This window comes from Papilio machaon, chromosome 8, assembly GCF_912999745.1.
Source record: "Papilio machaon chromosome 8, ilPapMach1.1, whole genome shotgun sequence".
Classification (NCBI taxonomy): Eukaryota; Metazoa; Arthropoda; class Insecta; order Lepidoptera; family Papilionidae; genus Papilio; species Papilio machaon.
In genome coordinates, this window is record NC_059993.1 from 4,455,692 (window position 1) to 4,482,286 (window position 26,595).

At 30.7% G+C, this 26,595-nt stretch overlaps 1 protein-coding gene across 1 annotated transcript in view; it reads left to right on the plus strand.

The window, feature by feature from the left end:
• Positions 1–3,284: 3,284 nt before the first annotated feature.
• LOC106720741 (poly(rC)-binding protein 3) overlaps positions 3,285–26,595 on the plus strand; it is a 64,767-nt gene continuing 41,456 nt past the window's right edge. Inside the window, exon 1 of the mRNA XM_045679006.1 lies at positions 3,285–3,320. The gene's annotated coding sequence lies outside the window, so the exon portion shown is untranslated. The remainder of the gene's footprint in view (positions 3,321–26,595) is intronic.

Below are 26,595 nucleotides of genomic sequence, written 5' to 3' on the forward strand. Positions count from 1 at the left end.
AATTTAGGTTAATTGTATAGATATTTTAATTAATGTTCTCATATCTTTATGTATCAATCGAGACATATAGCAAAGTATTATGTATTTCACTTTACTTAAATTACTATTTCATAACAAATGTGTAGAGAGCGAAATTTCCCCGACAATTTTATAGGAATACAAGTACCTCAGCGTAGGTTAAAATTATCATAAAAATTGAAAATCTTTTTCATTGTGATATTAAAATAGAACAGTTTTGATATTCCCGATCGTGTTGTTTTTTGCTACAAACGATAAAAGAAGGCAAATATTAATTTTGGCAAATCCACTCGAGCATGAACTGCTGAATACACAGAAAGGGATCGATTTAACAGCGACAGATCTGGCCTCATGTTTTGAATATGTCACAAAAGCCGGACAGAGTTTGGTTACAACAGACGTTTGCTTAGGATTTGATTCGATTCACTAGCATCGTATCCCTGCTCCCCCTATTTGCACACAAAGTAAAGGTCATCCTCAAATAAATCTAGTTAATGTAAAATTTAAATGATCTTTGTCTTTATATGAAAACAACTATATCATATAAAGCGGCACTATTTCTTACAATAATTTATTCTCTTCTACATTTATATAACATTTGCAATTGTTATCAGTGCACATGAAAACAACACTATTACAAGTACGCTATGTTCACAATATTTTTTCTCGTACCCAAACAGCGATTAAAATACCCAAAAAGGTCGTAGGTTGAATACATCGGAGTTTATTATACATGTAAAGAAGTCATAGTCTTGTAAGTTAACTAAGTTGAAGTATTAGCTTTGTTCGGTATCTGTCTATACTAATGTTAGAAACCGTGAACACACACATCTTTATAACGCAATATCCTAGTAATCACGGTATACTTTTGAATAGTTTTTTTCTTAAAAAGACCGAGTAAATCGAAAATAATTGATATGCGAAGGTACTAAAATTGCAAACCAGTAACAGCATAGTTGCCATGGTTACGGTAATTCTCAGTCAATGGCCTTCAGCCAACTATCGTTGTCATAAGAGCATTTGAATTGAAAGGTTTAAGCGATGTAAACAAAGTTTTTCTGTGTAATAATAATGAATGGAATTTATCCGGATGAAACCTCATGGGGACAGCTAGTTTTTGTATTATATTGTGCGATGTATGACGCAGAATTGTTTAACTCTGTGTATTATTCGCATGGCGCGAGCGAGTCTGGCATGTGCGATAGTGCGTAATCAAAACTTCAATTAAATGTTCGTTATACCTTTCGTTGAGCTGCCTCACGGGGAAATCACATATATTATAATAACTATTTCGTGTGTAGTTTTTATAAACAAAACGATTTTTTTTTATCATATTAGTGCTGAAGGTTTCCAATTTAATTGTAATATTTGAAAATGGAAGATCAATGTTCTCATCAGCTACGAACATTTAAACAGAAATCTTACTCATATTGTAAATGCGAATGTTTAGATGGATGGATGTTTGTTTGAAGATATCTTCGGAACGCTTCAACGGATCTTGATTAAATTTGGCATAGATGTAGAACGTAGTCTGGAAGAACGCATAGGCTACTTATCAAGTATTTTTTTAATTAATACCGCGGATGGAGTCGCGTGCGACAGATACATTAATAATAATGAATGACATTATTATACTACTTTTAAATTTATGGATTTTGTTGTTCAGGTGTTTCAATTCACGTCTAATATAATACAAGAAATAAAAAAGCGTTATGACAAGAAAACTTTCTTATTGTGACAGCTTATGAATGGTGTTCGTTTTGGCAATACTTTACGTGCAATGACTTTGAGCAAGAATTAAACTACATAATATGTTTCTATTTGAGTAAAATTTTTAGAAAATTATTTTGGAATATGACGCATTGTATTTAGAACATGTCATTGGCATCCTTTTACTAATTTAAAACTGTAAATTTTGCATTTCTTTTTAATGTGCTATTAACAACTACTTAAGTACATACTTCTGTACTTTCTTGTATACTTCTGAATTATAAGATATTATTTATTAAGATATATTTATATAGGTATTTAAAATAAATGTGCATTATTTTAATAAAGTCAACTTTGATATTTGAAAATAAAGTCTGTCTACATTAATTAGCTTAAACACAAAATTAATTTAATCATTCGGCACAAACAATCTCGTAATTGGAATCAAAGATGACGTCTTATTATAAAGCTAATACCACTTTAACTTTGAATTCGATTCCTGACGGAAACCAAACATGGTATGAACAAAAGGATGAAAGCAATACTCGTAGCTTATTCAATTTACACAATTATACTACGAAACTGCGACTTTGTTTTTATTTATATAAATGATCTCAGCTGGAAACTTAGTTAATAGTAACAAACGAGCCGTTAAATGCGGCAACTCTTCGAGGTTTATACCATTTGTCTCTCCCTGACTGAGGTAATGGCTGAAGACTAATGGCCGTCAAACTGGACCGGTAATTTAGAAAAATGAATCTTAAGACTGATAGTGACTTGTTTTATTATCTCTGAGATCTGATGATGAAGTTGAAGAGAAAGTTTTCTATTTACTTTGAATCCTGTGTAATTTGTAACTTACGAGTATAACACAACTTTGTACTTTCTCTTCCCATGTTTAAGTTAAATACGTATTATAATTGTTTAAATCATTAAATGGAGATGTAATTATTTATCGGGTCGTTATAAAGAAGTACAAGGTGATGATACTTGTAGATTTTAAGAAAACGGACGAATTATATGATTATAAATATTATGTGACGGATTAAATCCTTCTTCTTAAAAGAATTGTTTGAATATTGCAATTTTCCAAGAAACCAATGTATTTTGCTGTAGAAACATCTAGTATCCTATTGGTTTGAACACAAACACTTATCAAAACGAGTGGTTTACTTAGGAGTCTCGATAGACGCTTGCCGAGAGACAGTTAGATTAGTTGGTGAGCTTCGAGTATCATAATATTGCTTGAGAGCGATTTGAATCGCAATAACATCTCCTCAACTCTGATTCACTTTGTTCAACAGTTTAATGAAACGGAAACAATATTGCTTTGAAACCTTCATCATTAAAAATACAATAAATTAGAATACAGTAAATTAAATTAAATGTCAACTCTAAGCTTTGTTAAAGTTTTAAAATGACATCTTTTTACATTTTTCATGTGGATTTCGATTGGTTCTCCACCGTGTGTAAAAAACGTGATGTGATAACATTTACAGTCAATTTTATTGACATAGAAAGCTAACGTTTTTATTAACCAGTCTTATTTTATTTTTCAGATAAGCAGTCGTCTTGCTCACTTAAAAACTAAGGTATGTAATCATTCAAGTTCAAATTTTATATTCACTATGAAATACCTTTCTACAAAATTCAACAGAAGCGGGAAAAAGAAGTCTTATCACGTAAAAATCACTATTATAATATGAAATTTCTTAACAAATATATGTAAAGAGTTACGAACGGCAGTATAGTATTAATCAATTTATATACATATATTAAAAGAATAACATATAGAAATATTGTGATTGAAATTGACATACACTAACTCCGCGAATAACTACAGCCAGTAGTTTAATTGGCGTAAAAATAACGACGTAACTGGGATTTACTAGCATATATCCGACACGCACCAAACGTGACACCTTAAATTTGTTTTCCTATTTATTTTCACGGTAATATGAAAACGTCGTGTGAATTTACTGTATCAAAATTATATAGAATAAGTAAGTAAAATAGTTAAATTCACTGTCTACTTTCTAGGATAGGTTTATATAACTGCCGTCGTACAATGCTAACGGAGGGTGGCTCCTAGAGTAGACTAAGTATGAAAAATCTCAACTAAGGAACTTCTGAAGTAACAATGAAATCACACTGAATTAGTCGACTTTTCTGTCATTTTCATTATCATCGAAAACTGTTTATAGTTCACATGGTCACTAGTACACTTCCATTATGTCGAATTTCGTGTATTTTTTAGCCTTGTCTAAAAAATTCGCCAAAATAAATTTGATCGGGTAAGAAATGTATTTTATAAAAATAAAATAAATATAACCGTACTCACATTCGAGAGGCAGGCTGATTCGTATTACTAACAATGATAACAAAAGAAAGGTAAAAAAGCGATCAACAACAATTTGGGCTGGCTCACTTAAGTCCCGATTTTCCCAAATCTTGTCGCTAACCTTGAAACGCTAACATCTCGTAATGTTACAGTATTACATTATATTCGAAAAGTTGATTTGTTTGCGCTCTTAGTATTGTTTTTACTTAAATGAAGAAAGCAAACTAACAAATCGATCATTGCATGTTAGTTTATTTGAGATCCTTATCACATGAATAGGTAACCTTCTTTTGCAGAGTATTTAAAGAATTGCCGGTTGGCATACCATAAATTAAGTAATGTTTTAATATGAACCTACTATCGTAGTCATCATTTTTAAGGACATTTAGATTGATTGAAAATATAATGCAAACTTGCTGTCTTAAAATAAAAATAAAAACTTAAGTCTATGTGTTCTTCCAGACTATATTAGCCGTTCCCGAGATACTTTCAAATAAACATCCATTCATCCATCCATCCATCCATCTAAACTTTCGCATTTATAATATCAAGTAAGAAGTAAGATGAAAATATATATAAATCTGTAAAAAGGAAGGTAAAACGTTTCAATACAAACGATTTCTGTTTGACAGGAGTTCAAAGTCCATGTGGGCATGTGTAAGCCTTAAAGAATATAGAAAATTTCTCCGTCTATTTATTTGTACATGCATAACTTAATTTTTTTGTTGTTGTTTTAAATAAAAAACTTCGAAAGATAAGCTTCTTCTAGATTAAAGTACAGACATCATTTACTACTATTGATATAAAATGTGTAGTCAAATTGAAAGGAAATGAGTTACTATATAAAAAAATCAAATTAATTTAACCTTTATAAGGCTGTAGTCACAGATTTATTAAAACACACATTTTTATTTCCTTAATTTAAAAAATAAAATGTTCCAAAATAAATCTATAAACAAAAAATGATATGTCAGCCAGTGACATGTGTAAATATGTGTAAGTTACAAAATTCTTTAATGGTTGACTTTTTCGTTCACATAAAACATATTTGTAATTTTTTAATAATAAATGTTTAACTTAACTATGACATTATTGTATAAAAGTTATATTACAGATAAAAATTTCAAAAATAACCCTCTTATTTTCAGCAGAAGTTTCCCTGATTTTAGTAAACGATAAAAATTATCAACCTTAAAGATAGCAAGTCAGCGAGCATCTTTCTTGTTTAAGACATTGTTTCTCAAGTTTCATCAAAATTACTTTCATAATGTTCTACAACAGGGCTCTTATATAGAATGCTTTGATGTAATTAACCATTGAATTTTAGTCGATAGATGCGGAGACAAAGATTTCAATACTTGAATAGATTCCTTATCAACAGATTTAATTGTGCTTTAGCCATCTCATATTTGATGTAAAATAAATTTAGACTTTAGACATTAAGTACTCCTTGTACTTATAAAAGTGCTAATGAATAAATAAATAAGTAAAAATAAAAAGATTCAATAGTTTTCTCATGGGTAAAAAGAGTTGTATTCTACATATTCCTGAAATTATGTCTGTCCTAAAAAATATCTGATTGAAAAAATAAAAAATAAACCAGAAATCACTTTAATAAAAATCTTAAGGGGAATATTTTATAAAGTCATTGTTAGTTGCAACTTAAAAGAGATTTCCCTAGATGGTACAATTTGTAATCAGCCATGTTTGATCATACTCTGCCGCTTTTCCAATAAAACACACAAGTTTTGTACCGTGTGCTTTGTTAATGAGTAACTAAAGTTAGCAACTAAGTTGGTGAGTTTTAAAATATAATAGTGATATAAAAAAACTTAATACTTCATGTTGTTGACTAAGCAAAAACTACGCAGATGTTTTCAGCACATTTTGAACTCTTCAGCAACTTCTGTAAGTTGTTTAAATATTTATGAGAGGACCCTTTTTCTTGAGGTGTACTCTACCGTATAATGTGAGGAATTACTCTGCTGACATATTTAATAAAATTATGCTCGTTCTGTTACATCGGGTTATTTGATTTTTTTTTACCTAAATATCGCATTTTAAACAAGTATTGTGGAAACAATATTTTCCTAAACATATTTTAACATTTGTTTAGTTTGGAAACTACATAAGTTCTTAAAGGGGACCGGCAAAATTAAATCAAAACTTTAAAGTTTATATAAATATGTGCACTTCAAGTGAGTGGTTTAAGAAAAGGGAGATTCTGAGTTTGAAAAGTAAATAGCGTTTTGAACTAAAAAAAGGAACAAGTAAAAAAATATTTAAAAAAGATCTCTGACTAGTCAAGTCATCTTTTAAACGATACATAGTAAATGTCTTTTTAAGCTTCGGCTTAAATTATTTCATAAACCGAGAGTTAAAAGCATAAAAATATTCCGTCCCTTTTCATAGTCAAAATGGAGAAAAAACACGAATGAAAATTGGAATCCGGATTTACTTGTTACCTGGCGAAGTGTACCGGCGGGCGTCAGTTCCCGGTTCAACGCTAATTAGTTAGGTATTTTCACACGAAAACTTCTCTTAATGCTGCAAAAGCCACGACTAAACTATATTTTTTGTTGATAAAAATATGCAGCTGACACAAAACAGCACTGCCGAATAAGCGTGATCATTATTTGATGAATTTTAATAGTTTTAAACATTGTATTTGATTTTTTATTAGAAAATAAAAATACTTCAAAATGACTCGTATCGCTCTTAGTTTTAGGACGTCCGTTAGGTTTTTAAAACAATCATTGATTAATGACACTAATAATAATGTTTCAATAAGGAAAAAATGCTGTACCAGCTTATTATTTGTTATTAAGGTAAGAATGTATCCGAGATTATGTAAAAGTAATAATAGTAGGGTCGGACGAGGCGCGAACTCATCGGGGCGCGTACTGGGCGAACGTCGGGATAATCTCGTTGAAAGATTTGATTTTCCGCTAAATTTGATAAAAGTAATGAAATACAACTCCCTCCGTATTTCCTCCAACTCTTACAAGAGATTGTAAGGAATTTGATCGGCGTATTGATTTTTAAATATGTATATTTTGCGAATTCATAGATTTACTTCATAACTATCACTGATTACATAGATACAAATCGAATTCGAATTCGAATATTAGTCCTATCTTTTGCATCAATATTATTATAAAATCATAAAACAAATTAATACATTTATCATTCATTAATGATTTCTCCAAACAAATAAATAAGATAACAAGATACATCAAAATAGGGAATTAAATAAATATAAACGAATTAAAAAATGCGGTTTGAATGATCGCAAAGAGAACGCATCTTTTGATCTAATAAAAACGAATACAAGTATATTTTTAACAGTTAATAAAACGGTTTATAAAGTCTCAGTTTAAATGGATACATAGCACGTATCCCGCCAGCTCTCGCCTTCACTAAGTACATTTCATCGCTACATACCTCTTATTCAATTTGCGAGCGAATCAGTTCCGCCAACCAGATTATCTTTCATGTCAGGGTTTACACGCTCGCTGGTGCTTTTTCGCATTAAACAAATGTGGGATTTCTGTAAATTTTCAATTTAAAGCTTTATAAAATTGTAATCAAAATAAATTTATTCCGAGACCTATTCTGTTTGCATAAATATAGGTATTTAAATTAGAAATAATGTAAGTATACGATCACTTACAAACTTACAATCATTATAATTTCTTAACAGTTAAATCAGTATACTTTGGTTATATTTAAAAGTGAAAAGTGTATGCTATTCTAAATGCAGACCGGTATATATTATTTAAAGGTAACTTTTAAACAAACATTATCATTGAAGTAGCACCGGACCGTATGAGCTGAAAATGCTACAGTGAAAAGTTTGCGAAAAAGCAACTAGTGCATTCTAATGGGCGAGGCACTTGGCGCATGCAGGCCGGAAGGGGGCGCACTCGACAACGTAAACATTTGCCCGATAATTGTGATTCCTCAGTTACGCTTCTTGAATAAATATTCGCTCACCCCGTGAGGAATGTACCAACAAATGCCTTTAACTCGGGGCATTTCTTTATTGGACAAAATCATGACTTATTGTTTTATTAACAAATAACTCGGTATACCGTCTGCTGTTTGCTCCGGCTTCATATTGTTTGTGTTCATATATTGCAAACAAGGTGGGCAACATGATTCTGTTCAAACCCGAGAAACATTGACACTTAGTTGAGTAAACCACCTACGAGCTTCAACATTCCGAAACAATACGGTTGTTTAATCACCTTCAATTATTCAATTAATGCTAGAGATACTACTGACGTATGAAATTTTACGATAATTTCTATTATTGCACTTTAATTATTTTATATAGATTATAAATGGGATGGGATCTTTGGGGGAGGCCTATGCCCAGCAGTGGGCGTTACGAGGCTGAATGGATGGATCGATAAATGGGATAAACTATACGATTTAAACAAATGAACCGAAAACAGACATTTTTTATCTACTATAATAATATATAGTTAAAAAGGAAAGAATTGATCGTTTGTTTACAGTGAATATGCTCCACAACTACAGAACCGCTTTGAAAAATTCGTTCACTGTTGAGAAGCTACACTATGAACGAGTGTATTATGTTATGTTTATTAGTAGATTTTTTATGTCGCAGGCAACTGTTCGTCAAAGATCATTTCTAACAAGCGCAAGAGTAAAGATATTACTTCGATAAAGCGTGAAAATAATTTAAATAGTATTAATTACTAATGAAATTGTTAGTAATTTAAATATTTAATTCAATGTAGTTTTTAACACAGGATACAACTTAGGTATTTGCTGTTTGACCTTATGTTCGTCATTATTAAGAGCTGTTTGATTGAGAACAAATAACCCTTGTACCGAAAACTTGAACAATAACAAGCAACCTATTGTTAGAGCCTTAGTGACATTGTTAGTCAAACTTTGATATAAATTCGACTAAACCTTTGCTTGAGTCGCTTGTAATTCGATCTATAAGCTTTATGTAAGTTATTTTAAAGTAAAATTACACTATAAGGTCTTGAAAATTATACCTCTGTTTAATGATTTACTCTAATCGTTATTTTTACTATTACATTTTCCTTTCTCTGTAAGTTACTGAAATTTTAATCTATTACATTTTATAATAATTGCAATTTTAATCGTATCATCCTAATTCTAAAAGAAGCAATTATTTTTTATTGTAAGTTCCAACTTTAGTATAAATCTTAATGGAAGCAAAATGTTAACAAAGCTATAAATGTATTAACATATTACAAATTTGAAATCGAAGTAAAGTTTAGTTATAAAACAATTGGGATCGAACGGTTCGTAATCCAAAATTAAATTAGCATTTAGTAGGTATCAGATCGAATTGGTCGACCGGTCCGAGAACCCAAGCCGTTCATGTTTATTTATCAGATACTAAAATCACGTCAATAATAATACCAGATTAAGGAGTTAGTTTCATTTCAATACTTCTGACAATTTAGTTTGTAATCTATTGGCATACTAACAACTTTGAATGCTGTAGGCAAAAAATACAATCCAGTACTGTATTTTTAATGTATCTGTTACTGAGTATTTGTTACTCTACATTATACTAATATATTATTTACATCAAATCTAAAACCGTGTTGAAAATCCTGTTAAAAATAACAATTGTGTCGTATAATTCCACGGACACTTTGATCAATGCTTTGTCATGATTTCTATCGGGTGAAAGTTACATTCAACATATTCATTTTATCGAATTGGTATTGACAAACCTAGCTACGAGGTAACATAAGTGTCCAACTGTTAAATGTTTTACAAAGGTATATCCAAGCACAAAGGAACTGTCATATCGAAGCGCGGCGCTTCCCGACATCCGTAATACAATACCGTTTATCTGAACAGTGTCCTCTTTTCCACATGACAGTGACAAGGAGTTCCGCGAGCGCCGATCACAGCCTTAACAATGGCCACACTTCTCCGTTTCCTGCCATCCCATCACGTTTTAAAAGTAAAATAATTTACTGTAAGATATGGTAGTGATGTATTGGATAATGCTTATCGTGAACTTAATTATTTTTCTAATATGGAAATTTAGTTAATTCAAACAAATCACTAACGCGTCTTAATAGAATTAACTAACAGAGTAATCCGAAAAGAGAAATGTTCGTCATAAAACATACGATACCTCAGTCCGAAAGTTAGTTGGCAAGGTAATTAATTTAGTGTCAAATTACAAATCGCATACACGAATTGTGGAACGGTCGAGCTTGCAAGCCATAGGTGTAACCTGCCGGCCAAACGGCTGACTCTGTCAAACTACTGAAAATTAGTTTGGGAATTCTGATGAAAAGTTTAATTGGTTCTTCAGAGTCGACGTGTGTACTCGAGCGCTTCCAATGAAAAGGGCAGAAACATGTTCGATGATCGCGAAATTAAATCCAACTTCGACATTATTACAAGTCTGTTAATTAAATGTCTTCATGTTATAATTTAATTATAACTTTATATTCAGATTAAATAACATAAATAACATAAAATTGCGCACATGTTTATAAATTAAATCAAAAAATCATCTATCTTTTTTACTTTACAAAAAAAAAAGGTAAAGGTCTTGGTGGCCAGTAAGTCACCTTTTTGGCAGAATGTTTAACTCGTACTTAACATACTTTTTATTGCAATATAAATTGTAAATAAAACTTGTTATTTATTGTTTTCAAAAGGTAAGATCTGTTTTACTTGGTAAGCTATTCTTCTCAACCACGGCGTCTGCTTCTTGGAATCTGATTAATAGCTGTAATATTCAAGCTTCCGTATGAACCACAAGAATTGTTCACCCAGCATATCTCACTACAGTTTGTGTTTCAACGTATAACTCAACACCTTCCAGTAAGTTTACTATTATTGTTATATTTCAACTCGTTTATTAATTTATTTAAAAATGGAAGTATCGAATAATTTATTAACTAGTCATTAAGGTAACTAACATATGACTTACTTGACTTAATGTCCTATGTCCCCGTAGTGGGGCAGAGGGCGTCCACAGTACGTCGCCAGCTCACTCTATCTTGGGCTCTGCGTTTGGTCTCGAGCCATGTCAGCCCGACTGTCTTCATGTTGGCTGCCACTGAGCGCCGCCAAGTTTGTTTAGGCGGCGTCTTATTTGCTGACCAATCGACTGTTCTCTGCAACGTGCAAGGAGTTCTTCGTTGCGGATCGTGTCTGGCCAGAAGATTCCTAGGATCTGTCGGAGGCAGCGATTGATGAAGACTTGGACCCGCTGTGTTGAAGCTTTTGTCACCTTCCAGGTTTCGCATCCATATAGCAGTACGGATTTTACGTTAGATCGAAATATTTTAATCTTCACTCGGTGCGTAAGCTTCTTAGACTGCCATATGGGGGAAGGTGGCCCTGGCCTTGGCTATTCTAGAGGTGATATCTTCGTCGGTTCCTCCAGAGTTGGACACGACACTACCGAGGTAAGTAAACATATACCGTACCGTAACTTTATTATCATTTTTCTGTTTTCTTGATTATGCATATGTATATATTTTATATTTATTAATAACAATCATCTTTATTTTCAGAGATCAGATATCACCAAATAACATAAGTTCATTATAATGTTGCAGTATTTTTTTATAAAAGAAGTCTCACGCTATGTTTAAATAACGTTAAAGTAATTGAAAAAATATCATTAATTAAAAGAGTTCTGTAATATTCAAACCCAGACGAGTCATCTTCGTTGGTTAAAGTAAAAAGTCAATTTAATAATTCCTGAGTCTTTTTAAAGATTGCTTATTTAATGCTTATTTAATTAATTGCTTTATTATTTAATTAAATATTATTATTTAATTAATTATATTATTATTTAATTAAATGCTTATTTAATTATTTAATTAATAATTATAATTTAATTGCTTATTTAATTTTTTAAGATTGCTTATTTAATGTTGGCTAATAATTTTATAAATGAGAAAGTTCATTTACTTTACAAATAAGCGTAGTTTATTCGGTTGATTTTTATGATAATGAAATTGATAGTAAGGTTTCATGTCATATTACACACTAGCTGTCGCCCGCGACTCCGTCCGCGCGGATTTACAAAAAAAACTTAACAAGTAGCCTATGTGTTCTTCCAGACTATGTTCTATATCTGTGCCAAATTTCGTCAAGATCATTTGAGCCGTTTCGGAGACACCTTCAAACAAACATCTATCCATCTATCCAAACATTCGCATTTATAATATTAGTAAAAAGTAAGATAAAATCTTGTGTTGTTATTTCCAGAAAAGAAAATTAAACTTTTTAAAAGTTTCATATCAATCGGTCAGTAAACCGAAGAAATTATTAAAGCTCTTTTAAAGCTTTTACGAGCGACTAAACTGATAATGTACGAAAATTCCTCCCACGCTCCCAAGGCGTACATTCTTTAATATTCCATAATACTATTAGATGTTGAACAATTTTGATTTATAACATGATAACGTTACAACAAATGTATTACACTTTATGTACAACATCAAGACACGTCGGTAGCGTCTGGTATAACAAAATATTCACACGAAGGTATTACTCGCGGCGGTAATACGGCATCATTTATTTGCACTGGCTCGTGACAGTGACAAGTGTTTCCGCTGCCGACCGCTGCGCTTACAGTGCCCACTCTACTGCTACAGCTACTGCTCTACCCAATATCATATTACTGGTACCTTTATAAATGCGAATGACACTATCTGATATTAATATTTAAAATATAAGAAAAGACAAACATTATTGTCGTAAGACTTTAAATGCCGCTGAATCGCCTATCGAATCCAGTAAAATATATGCGACATACGTTTACTTTGTAGGTACAGATAAAGAAACACGCGTCAGATAAACCGCTATTTGAAATTGTTTTTAAAAATTACAGTGAATTTAAAAAAATACATATTTAATCATATAATTATATTTTCGTGTCAGACGCAAATTTATAACTATAAAATATTGCAAGCATTCGAGTTATGAAAAGATCAGATATCTTGAGTAAACAGAGACAAGTTATCTTTGCAATTTTGACAACATTTTCTTTTATATGAGAAAAATTTTCGTTCATAGTTTAAAATGTTTGAAATGCTTACTTACTTTTACGGTATCACATTTTGGATGATTCCAAAATAATATGTTTTCTTACGATTTACGATACACATGAAATAGAAAACTTTATGTGTGTTGTTTAAAACTCAAAACCAATATTTGAATATTAACTTCATTATGTCAAAACCTAATATTATACATACCTTTTAAAGAAAAGAGAGAAGGAAAGTATACTTATCTATCGAAATAAAGCTTTTGTAAGACGTAGACTACTCTCATTGAGTAAAGTGCAAGAATTGACATCTATTGACTGAAATCTTTTTAAAGTGCATCGGAGTGAAAGTTAGCGATTCCGTCATTTATTTGTACGTGGGAATTCAGTAATAAAACTTAAACTGATAGTTACTAAAAATATATTATTGCTATATATATAGTTAATTAAATTTACTAATCTTGATAGCAGATCACTGTTATAATTTAATTTAGTTAATACTCTGAGAACTGTCACAATTGATTGGAACGTGAAAACTGGAAAGTCCCGTACAGGTCGAATAATAACATCGAACGAGATTAGAGCTCCCACGTTCCATTGTATTGGAAAGCCGATCGATGACCTGTCGCTTAATATATATGGTTATTTTTAAATCATAAGTAGGCGTTATATAATTTAGATGTGAGTAAATTTAAGAGCGTTAAGAGCGTCGGTGGCTCAGGGGTTAAGCACTTGACTTGCAATCTGCATGTCCTGGGTTCGAATCTCGCCATGTACCAATGTGTTTTTAGATTTTCGATTTACATATGCACATTTATCCGATGTTATTACGGTGAAGGAAAACTTCGTGATGCAACCTGAACATATCTGAGAAGAAATTCCATGATATGTGTGAAGTCAACCAACCCGCACTGGGCCATCGTGGTTGACTATGGCCTAGTCACCCCTAACTTGGGGTAGGCTCCGAGCCCCTCGGTGGGGACGTATAGTAAGCTGATGATGATGATGATGATAAATTTACGGATCCTTATAATATACAATAATTTTTATATGATTTTTAGGACTAGTACAATATCGATAGGTTACTATTATTGCTGTTGCCGTCATTTTTCTTAACCAGTAGCCCGTGCTATGGAATGTCGTTATTAAAAATAACATGTCAGCAAACATCAAAAGCAATCAGAATTATTTAGTTCATACGTCGAAAAGAAATTTTCTATTTGAATCCTAATAAACATTTGAAAATATTGATGTATTATTTATTATACTTGTTTTCTATTAAATGTATAATAAGTAAACTATAAAAATCTTTATAGAAGGCTTATATCCAGCATTTATTAAAGCTTATATCAAGTATTTTTTTTCTATTTTTTTTATGTATAAAAAGAATCACTACTGTATACATTATCACAACAAGAGCTCGGTATGAGTCAATCACTGGTATTGTTTCATGTGCCATTCTCCTTGGCACCGCGCGGCGGCGCGGCGTTCGCTTTCTGCATATCTGATTAATAATGGCAACATTCAAACCGTGGCTGTATTTCAGCTCACAAATCAACGCTACCGTGCGATTACAAATTCAGTATTGTACAGCGAAAATCCTTTTACATTTCTTGTACTTGTATACCTTGTTCTGTCAGTTTAAGAAAAAAAATATATATTTATGTATAACTGTTTTTTTTTTTCATTAACATACAACAAATTGTTAAATGTAAGATTTTTTTTTATTTGAATGACAAAGCTAATATTTTTTTCAAAAGTTAAGGTTTCCTAATTTAATTTTCGGCAAACTTGTGTTTTTAGCGAATTTTTGGTAGTAAAGATAATAAAATTCATGTTATGTTCAACTGTGAAGCTTTTATAAATAAAACACAGTTGTTAATAATATTAAGTAACAGTTGACATTGTTAACAGAATAATAACAGTTAAGACTGCTTCCTTTGCCTTGTTATTTATTTCCTTTACTAAGAACCTGCAGCGTCGTTTCTAACCAATGTCGTTTTACAAGTTTCAAACTATTTCTACGTGATTTCTATTGTCTTTGTATAAATCTACTATATTTGTACATTTACTGTTATTATTTAAGAATATTATCGAAATAAAATATAATAGAATGTTGTTAGAAGTGGGATATACCATCTGAAGGTGACACCATCAAGAAGTGACGACTGAAATGATGAATGTAAGATCGATTTGGACTAAAGCCTTTTGTGTCATATCCACATAGTAAGGATAAGAACAGGCAGATAATAACTAGATTCAGGTAAAAAAAAAAATTGCAAACAAAACAAGTTGGAATATTTTGACCCTGGATTTTAACAAAAACAGAAACATTTGAATAGAATTTTCATGAATAAAGAAACAAAGTTTATCTATTATAACAAATAAACAAGTAGTTAATGATTCGACAACGCCACAGCGAGACAGCGTACAGTTTTAATTGAACCGAAACAAGTAGGAATTGAAGTGCGCTTGACCCGACAGCGGCCTGGTATTACATAGCAGAAGCGATGAGCTCACGAACCAATTACACATTCTCTGTAATATATCTATTTCTGATAATAAAGTAGATTGCATAGACATTTTTACTAATATTGCAAATAACTTTTATATTTATATTAACAACGGGGAGAAAGAAGTAAACGACCATTGTGATATATTGTCACTTTAACATGAGTGAAGAGTTAAATGTGTTTTCTTCCAGTTTGTGTATAGAAAATAATGAGTTTCGTGGTATTTTACTCGCATGGCTGCGATAAAAAAAAAAAAAAAAACATTAGTACTTTAAAATAATCATTTGAAATACCAAATCTCTTTATGACAGAACAAATGTTTTTATATGCATGTATAAAAAAATACATACGTATACATATCTATATTGAATTTAGTATATATTACAAAACAACGAGCTTTTATATTTGAATAAGCAACTTTATGAGTTCAAAATTCCACTGAATATCCACTGGAATATCAAAACAGAATTCTGTATTAAATGATAAAGCGCGAAAAATATTTATTTTTAACTTGAATAAATTAAGTTTGAGCACATGCAGAAGTACGTTATAGTGCAGGAAACAATGCGGCGCTTTGTTAGTGCTAGGTAGCAAAACAAAACCCACTTATGTTGCAGTTATGTCCGTCTGTCTGTTCTGTTAGAGACTCATTGTTTTCAGACATGCTTATATGTTTAGGTAAAAATAATAAGATTTTATAAATATAATGTTCTTTTTCTAAATATCACTAACACTACAATACTCAACAATATTTTTACGTGCTAATAAAAAATAAAAATTAGAAAGAAAATACTTTACTAGACTTTATTTTCACTTGTTACCAGGTAACAAGTATCAAACTTATAATGAGCGCAAAGATCAATACTCAATTTAACCGAGAGGATATAATGACAAAGATATTGAATAAAATATTAATAAATAACTGCGGTATTTGATAGCGGTAAATGGAACTCACAAATTGGTTACAACAGACCGCATAGTTATGTTGAATTCGTGTGACATGTGAAAATATTTATTTAGGCTAACAATATTTTATTCAAATATTTAATTTGTATAAATAAAGTGAAGCACACACTAACTTCTCAGCGGCTATTCTTGCGTAGAAATTCTTTACTTTTTTAAATCTTTGACTATATCTATATTATCTATTATATCTTAATCAATCTTTCGTAAGATATTTTAATACAAAGATTAGATGTGATTTTACTACATTATATATTACGATAAAATTATAGTTGCTTTGGAACAATAAAAATGTCGATTGAAAAACACTAAGACTTAAAATCTAAACCCTCTATTTATTAAAATTGAGAAAGGAAAGTAAGAAACAAATTTATTATATTTAACAATTTCTTGTACTCGTTTAATAATTGCATAAACCAAAATATACTCATACGTTTGAACTATTAAACGCTCAGAGGCGGTGCGATAGATATGTGCAAATTTACTCTGTGGACTTATTCAAATAATCCAATATAGATTCACAACAGGAGGAATAATTGGTTCTTGTAAATTTAATATTTATGTTATAGTATAATATATTAAGTGTACATTGAAATTAGTATTTGTTATACATTATAATTAATAACATAAACTAATTTTATACGCAAATATTCGAAGGGTGATAATGAGATTATATCCGTAATAACTTAGTATGGATGAAATGCAGAGAAGAAAACTATATTGAATTTTTTTCCATTAACTTATTTATTATCTTTTATATACTTCTATCATGTACACATATTGAACTGCACGTATTATTATATTTTATTTTGCTTTCATATCTCTACATAGAACTCCGACAATCGTATAACGGTAATACAATGCTCATATTGCCAGTAACATTGCCTCTGGAATCAGATTAGCATCGGCAATATTCGAGGACGTTCCCTTATGAACCGCAGGGATTGTTCCATTACCGTTCTCCGCATACTCTGTGTGTCGACACATTTGTATTTACTAACCAACATATCTTGTATCTCTATAAGAAAAACTACTGTGTTTTTTTCTAACTACTTAAATTTTTTTAATACCTTGCACTTTTCAGCATTAAATAAACTTGTTTTTAACTGTCTAGAATACAATGCTGATATAAATTTCACTATTTTCGTGAAGAAAATCGTTTTATACAACGCTTAAACTTGAAATATTATCATACGTGCGTATTAATTCTTCTATAAAAGCATTTAATTAACGCTTGAATAACTAAAATATTTTTGGAGAATACAATTTACTTGATCCAAAATTAAATCAACTAATTTTGTCAAACTATTGAACAATCGATTACAGCTTAATTCCGTGTCATAATTAAATTTCAGGTCATAATAATTTAGCTTTGTATAGTTTTGACACGAAACAATTAAAAGGATCTTTCGTACAGTTTATTTATCACCCTTTGAAAATTGATTATCATTACTTAATACATTTTATTTCTTTCTTTAATACCTACTAAAGAATATTTACTCGTTACTTGGAATCCTAGTATAATACGTAAAAATATTTCTCATATTATTAACAAGAAAATAACACACAACATACTGAAGTGGCTTTTGTATTGCTATTTTTTTTTCGTGATGTATTAACATTTATCAAGTGACTCGAGGCTATAAGTGACTATAAAAATAATTTTATCTTACTTCTTACTAATATTATAAATGTGAAAGTTTGAATGTATGGATGTTTATTAAAAGGTATATCCAGAAAGGTTCTACAGATCTCAATGAAATTCGGCACAGATGCAGAACATAATCTGGAAAAACACATAGACTACTTACTAAGTTTTTTTTTTATATCTATATATTTGATTGTCAATTTAGTCACTTAGAATTTTAAAGAATTCAAAAAGCATTGCATTACAATTCTGAGACGAAAGAATTATTCGAGTAAGCCACGACAAAACTGCAGACTGCAAAAGTTTCGAGTGAATTTTTTTCTCCAGAATGCTTTTCACTTCACCAGTCCCGATTTTTTAATGTTTGCTGCGAACTTTCGAATTGAATTAGCATTCATTATATATACGGATTAAGTGGCGTTGTGATTGAAATTTTATTCACAGTTTCTGCGAATAAAAGACACGATCACCGTAGTTACAATTCAATTTGGCTGTCAAATGACCAAGAATTTGGAAAAAATTGCACTTGATTAGCATTAGTCATTAAAAGAGTCATGATTACATTCACTTAAATTAGCATCGTCTCATAAGATAAATTATATTGAATTAACAAATATTAATACAAAATATGAAGGATGTATTTAACCGTGATAACGGAAAAAAATCATATGTTTAGATTTTTAAAGCTTTAAAATACTCCTTTATTTTGCCTACAAATTCACTTGTAAGCTATAATTTTCGTTCTGTTTAACAACAATTATATAAAGTTCTACTAACTTCAATTAAAACATTGATATAGATCCGATCCAAGTAAAGTGAGATTAAATTTCAACTTGAACGTCGATCAATTGAAATTTCGAAAGCCGGCTTTGCTCTTATCTTTGCACAATGCTCGATACAAGAAAGGTTCAGTTACTCGGCAAGATTGCAAAGATACGGTCCCCATCACTATGTATACATATAGGCTCGTCAGTAATGTTCATCTTCCAAATATGACGTCATTCAGTATTAGGGTAAAGTAATCAAAAATAACATTTGGGAAAATATGTTTGCTTTTTTTATTTAACCAAGGAGGTATTTTATTTATTTTATTATTAAAGTCCGATAATATTTCATATCTTTTCACGTTCAATGTACCTTTGTAATTTGGTATCGTAATATGTTATCTATTTAAATAATAAAAAAGGTAAGAAAAAGCCAGAGACATTGATTTGAAAGTAATTTAAAAATAAATTACTCTTATCTTATGATAAATGAAACACGATCTTTAATTATAATTACCAAACAAAAAGAAATATGTTTTGTGACATCATTTCAGATGTGAAAGACGATTAAGGCAAAAGGTCTTAAAATATTGCTTTCTAAGTTACCTTTTTTCTTGGTGTCAATCAACTGTCATGTTTTCCTACTTCGAAATACACAAAAAGATATGACATAAGATATAACTCCTTCCTTTTAGTTGTTGAAGTATTTACAAGATAAAAACATATTAAATTACACCGAAAAAAAATTGTTATTATTTACCAATGTTTAGAAGTTTCCAATTCAAGATTTTTCAAAACTTTACGATTGTAATTATATTCCTTTACCTCAAAACATCACAAACAAACTATTGTAAATATTAATAACGTCATACTTCAGAGAAACAAATATTTAAAAAAAAAGTTTAAAAATTAACGTCGCGAAGTAAAACGATTGAACAAAAAATTAATTTCATGGCTTTTTTGTACACTTAACTTTTCGACATATTTTCTTTCTTTTTAATTACCTTTGAGCCGTTGCTTAATTTTTGTTTTATGTTTTTCCACAACTTTAAACGAACTTGAAAGAGTTGAGTTTTGAAGCTATAAATATTGAGCGATTTCTTTTATTACAGTGCAATACATACAGTTGAAGAATTGAATTACCTTTCTATTTAGGATCGAGTTTCATTCAGCAAACTGTCGCCATTTAGCACGTACCTATTTTTCCACCTAATTAAATGTGAGCGTCGAATGAAATTTCAACACAATGGGTAGGAAAAAAACGTCCTCGAACGTCGTTGTGAAGATACGAACATTACCAAATTTCGCCGGACGTCATCAAACGACACCGGGTTAACCTGCAGCTGTCAGAGTGCAATCGAAAATACTGATACAGTGGAAAATCACGCTTTCAACGTGTTTGCGAAAAGGGAGCGTAACAAAGCCGCCTACGTGCTGCTGCGAAATGAAATTGAAATTTTTTACCTTTGTAAAGTTCAGTTGAAATGGTCCTAACATTGTATTCATCCTGGATGCTGTTCTCGTATGAGTAACCCCTGCAAAAAGTTACGGAAAATGAAAACTGAAGTTTTTAATAGTATGTTTTAACAATAGGTGAAACAATTTGGATATACTCGTAGATAGAGAGAAATAGAAGTTTTTTATTTTGCGATGAAATAGTCATTATTTTTTAATCTTTAGTGAAATAAAAAAGGGAGATAAATGACTATTCCTTATTATTTTTTCTCATATCTTTTTTCTGCTTGAATAATAAATAAAATATATGCAAATTCATTTTTTTTAAGACATATATGTTAGGTGAATCATTTCGTCTTTCGCCTATAGATATAAATGCATAAAATGTAAGACAATCTATAATATCATACTATTAAAAGAGCCAAACCAAAAGCACTCCGCAAACAATGGCTTGAAAACTTTAACGTTCAAGTCTCATAAATGCATTGAAAACATTTCGCTTCGATAAAAAATGGTCGGAATCAGGCTCAAGCCTGCACAATGGCCCTACAGAAATTTAGAAGCAATAAATATTCAGAAAGGATGCTGACAACAAACTATGAAGACATTGTCAGGCAATAATGCTGGGGAGTGGACAAGGGTTGGAAAAGGGTCCGGAACCAGACAGATGTCTTAAGAAAGAAGTAAACAACGAAATACGAATATTTAGATTTTTAAACTACAATAAACGATCAGCCAAATTTTTCTACTGAAATTCAATGTTTTACATAAAATTTAGAAATATAGTCAATTCATTATACCAAATGAAAATTAATGTAATTAAAAGAGACCGTATTGATTTTTATTTAATATATCTTTTTCTTAATGCATAGGAAAGATAATCTGACAGTTATACCACGATTCGTATTCATTTATTTTTTATCTGTGGACTTTGTACTCGTATCAAGAGTACTCGACCATAGTTCAAGAGGTAGTCCGTTCTGTTGACTAAATTATGGTTCGGGAAAATATTATTAAGATTCTATCATAAAAATGTCGTTTTCATTGGTCGTACTTACTTAAATCTTATTGTAATAATAATAACAAATCAAAACAGAAACAGTTTTGTGTTATCTTTTTAACTTGAGCTTCTTATCTGTACCTTTACGAAATTTTGACAGTATTTATTGATAATGTAATATTTCAAATGTAAATACAAATTTTTACTAGATAGGTTTTTATCCCATCTAATACATTGAATTTTTATTAGGATTTTTTTCTTATCAAACGAACCACTGTATGCGACTTCACAAAATACGTTGGCACAAAAGAATCTCTCGTTCGGGCTACTTGAAAAGGTTGAAGATTTGGGTAACGAAACCTACGCACGTCTGAGGTCACCTTTCATTCAATCCGATTATAAAATTCCAACAAAACGTCTACCAGCGTATCCCTTACTACATTTTATTTGGTATTTTTTCACGATATAAAAAATTGATATTCATCTATTTCCAAGAAAATAATTAATTAAATATCTTTTTAAATGTAGACATATTTTAATGACGTAAATCATCTCTTCTATTATAGTAAATGCTCTATAAACCAGGCTATTCACCTCTTCACATTTCATTACCCGGTGTTCATTTATTTTCCACAGGGGAAAAATACTAGTCACATAATTGGCTCCTTTTCTCGATTCCATTTCAGATCAAGTTCATTATGTTATAGCATTATATCGCAGATACTTTTTTAGTAGAGTGGAAAGAGGTTAATATGTAGTGTAGTAATCACAGAGTGAATAGACATAAAAGGAGCAAAACAACCTTTAATTTAGAGATCCAATTTTTTGTGCTGTTATAATATTTTCACGAGACTGTCCAAACTACTAATATTCATTATGATTATTTAAAGTCTGTGAAATAATTCTTTTAGATTTACTTAGCATTTACTAATACTTTAAAAACTAAAAAACGGATCGCGTACAAAGATTATCTAATTATTTTATTGTTTAACACCTAGCCTAACTTCACAAAAAATATTCAAAATTACTGTATATAGCAACAAACAAGGAAATTGCAAACACATCAGTAATCGGAAGCTTACTTGCAGGTTAACTGTAATTAACTGATACACACGTCACGGTCATTAAGTTGGGCAAACCCGAACCAAGATGTCTCCACAATATTGGATTAAATCACTCTGTGGCGCAAGGTAACAACTCGTACAAAATACGAATACGTATATGTATTATATGTTAATATAGCTGTACATACGTGTACACATATGTACAGCTTTATTAACTGTACTTTGTGTCGTGTGATTTGTAATCATTTTCGTAACTCGAAATTAAATTTTCTATTAAATCCGAGTCATATTTAGAAGTTATATTCTAGGGTTGGCTTAATAAACTGTCATTGAATAGCATTAAATGGACTTCAAACTAAAATAACAAGCCGTAGCATTTCAGCTAAAAACAATGCTTGTACAACCTGATACCCGTGCGGACTCGCACGGTCCAATTAAAACTTAGTAAAGTAGAATAAATAAGTACCAAATATTTGACAGAGTTTCATAAATACTATGAATTTTTGTTGTGTAGGAGAAAACTTAACGCCAACGTAGCTTAGAGTTTTGTTTTCAGCACAATGCTGCCATTAAAATAAAATAACTGTGAGTAAGACAAAACATATTTATTTTATCTTTAGATTGTTAATTTATTAATCTTGTATTTTGGGACCACTATTGACAGATCAATCACAAAGGCAAGGTTCCATTATGCTGATGATTGAAAGCCTACATACTATTTCAGATTAAAGCATAGATACTAGACCAACGACAATGGTATTTTGAGGAAAGAGTATATTAAGTTGCAACGTAAATTACGCAATTATACACAAATTCAGTCGTTGTTTACCTATAATTGGCAGGACATCGATAACCTAATTTTTATTCGACAGTGACTTACTTAAAACCATTCCTTGGTTAAATAAAATCTTAACCTTTATTAGATAAAGATCTAGCTTTTTAAACATATGTAACGTTATAACAAACAAAAAGCAAAAGTAAAGCCGTATACAAAACAATTAAAATGAAAAAGCTTTTGTAATCTGTCTGTGTCAATCCGCACGTGCCCATCTACGGAAACGGAGGTTTAGATTTCAATGTAGTTTTTTTATTGATCGTGTATTGTGTTGGTTTAACGGTTTATACTGTTTCAGTAACAGTTTACATGTATTGGTTGAAAGTGTTCATATTTCTTTGATATTTTTTTACATTGACTCGATGTTTTGAATAGTAATTTTTTCCTTAACATTATTTTCCTTTTTTTTCATTCTCCTCAAATAAAAATTACAATGACAGTTTATATACTCAACATGAAATAATAATATTATACAATCATAATAAAACTGTACGAAAGTAACCAATTACATTAAGATAGTGACGGCAATGGAACAGAAAACCTCTGAAACGTGCTTCAAGATAAATAGAATAATTTTGCAATCATCCTTTTTTGTAAGTGCCTCTTGATTTTATTCAAATAGAAGAAATATACATTATCGATAGTAATAAAAACTATCAGATATCTTAAGAATTTAAATTATTGCTAATTTGAATGTGAATCCATTAAAGAATTTCGTTAACTCCTTTCGGTAACAATAAAGGGATAATAGATTTCCAAGTGTTAAATTGATGATCTCAAAGTTGTTCGTTTTAATTAAATTTTTGTGGCACGATTGCTGCAATGGATCTCATTTCACTTTACAAAAAAAATCCGTCCAAGTTGAACGCAGGTTGTAAATCAGGTCGCTTTTCATTTCGGCGGAGGCGGTCATTTCTTTACTAAGAAAAAAAAGAGTCTTTAAACAATTCCAAGCAAAAAATTTTCGGTATTGTTAAAATTCTTTTATCTTTTAAAAATTATAATCTGTTTTCAAGTTGTCTGAAATTAGTACATTGAAATAATTTACAATCTTTTTACTTATTCTGGCTATTTGTCAAATAATGTAGCCTAAGTAAGGCAGCTAACCTACCGTATACTTTGCAATAAAGTTAAAGTTTGATTTTCAATAAATTACCAAACCTCTAATAATACACCTCTAGTAAAAGTTTTTAATTCAAAAAATGACAAACACTCCAATAATATAATTAATTTAATCTTTAATATTGAAACACTGTTACATTCTAATAGCAAAATTTACCCAGACCAAGTTAAACACTAGGCGTTTTAATTAATATTTTACAAGTTTATTGCAATTAAGCTCTCACCGAGCTAATAAAACCTGAACTTGCGCTTACTTAGGATGTAAATCAAGTTGCTTATTTCATTTTACGATGTTCATTTCTTTCCTCCATGGAAAAAATAAAAACCCACTATGAATACCAAGATTATTCTCTGCGCTTAGTGAATTTTATTAACATTTTATGGTTATTAAGGGATTAAATTTAAACAATTTATACTATCCTAATTAAATTAGAATGCTTCTAGCATTATGTCGTTAGTATAAAGTTAGTACATTCTAGTATTATTTAATTAATACTTAAAAAAAAGAGACTTTGTCAAAAATGAGTTAAAAATCGCTTGCTGTATTCCAAAGATAAGTAAAAGCCATTTCAATTTCATTGAGCGTCCGGTGAAGCCAACAATGGTATTGAAACTTGTTGTTCCATCGGTTAATTGCTCGGCCGCTATTGACAGTTATTGGCCACGGTATTCACCAGACAAGTTGAATATACTCCAATTTTGACACAGCAAATATTTACACGAGAATTTTTACGATACGATTATTGCACGTGTTATTAGCCAAATATTTAAATGTAAATAAATAAGCAATTCTTATCAAAATATTTCAAATAATTTTGACAATTTCCCGTCTGCACGAGACTAGGTTTTATTGTAAACAAACATAATAGAAGTACGTGCAAGTGATGCACGTTTCAAACAAGAACACTTTCAAGCCTCCGGCTATTGTCCCGAATTACAAATCTAGGACGCTGACTTATTTTATATCTTTCTTTTCTTTTCGCTTTAAAGAAATCTTACTATTGTCGTCTATTTAAAAGATTATGCGACGTATTTATACTTAACAGTTGAGTCATACTTTACAACTAAATACAAATACTATTATGATACCAATATCGTTGAAGTTCTTAATAAAATTACAATATTCCAACAATCCTATCAAAACTCTTTACAGAATTCGAATGCGCATGTACACTAAAATAAAAGTACGAGTAAACTGGATATTAATCAGTGAGCCTAGCAAGAATATTTGTGACGTTCGCCTTCTTTTCGTTATCGTCAATTATGTCGGAATTAGTATGAGATTTTTGGTGTACTTTACGCCCGGATACATAAATTTTAATACAAATTCTGTCAATGGTGATTGTCACAAATATTCGTACTAGGCTCTCGGTACGTTTAGAAGTTTTATAACAAACAAAACATGTAAAGAAGAATTAGACGTGCTTAATTCATGAGTAGAATTTAATGTTAACATTAAATTTATTTTCCAATTTATACAAAAGCAGCAGCTAGTTACTAATTGGGGGATTGAGGTGTTAATTAAAATAATCCTGGAATCGTTAATTAAGGACGTTGACAGTGACAACGTACTATCACTTTGTATGTATGCTACAAACATGTCGCTTAGCCACGTGTTCACAGACTCATAACACCGTTTACACAAAAGCGTCTTTGTGGGAACACAACTCGAGCATGCATCCTTAATGATGGCTCGATGTCACAGCTCGCTGACAACATCTACTGCTACATAATAATTTATTGTTGGCACGGATCTACGTGTCTTGGTTAAACGACGATGCTAGTTTTTAACATAACAGAGCAAGAATAAATGAGTGATCTAACGGTTGATATCCAACAAGTTCAAGTTCATCATCTGTCTTTGGCAGTCCATTGCTTCCACAATTGCATCGGCATTGTTCGGTCTTCCACTTTCCGATAACAATAATCGTGTAACACGAAGCAGGAGTAAGGGTTTATTTTCAAAATTAATTTCTACCCAAAATCCTAAAGTTGTTCAATACTGCTTTAGTATTATGCCATAGTTTTCTATTCGAAGCCAATTTAATTTAAATGAAACAATACCGCTTACCGTGTGAAGCTTTAGAAATAATGATACGCTAATTCTAAGTTAATA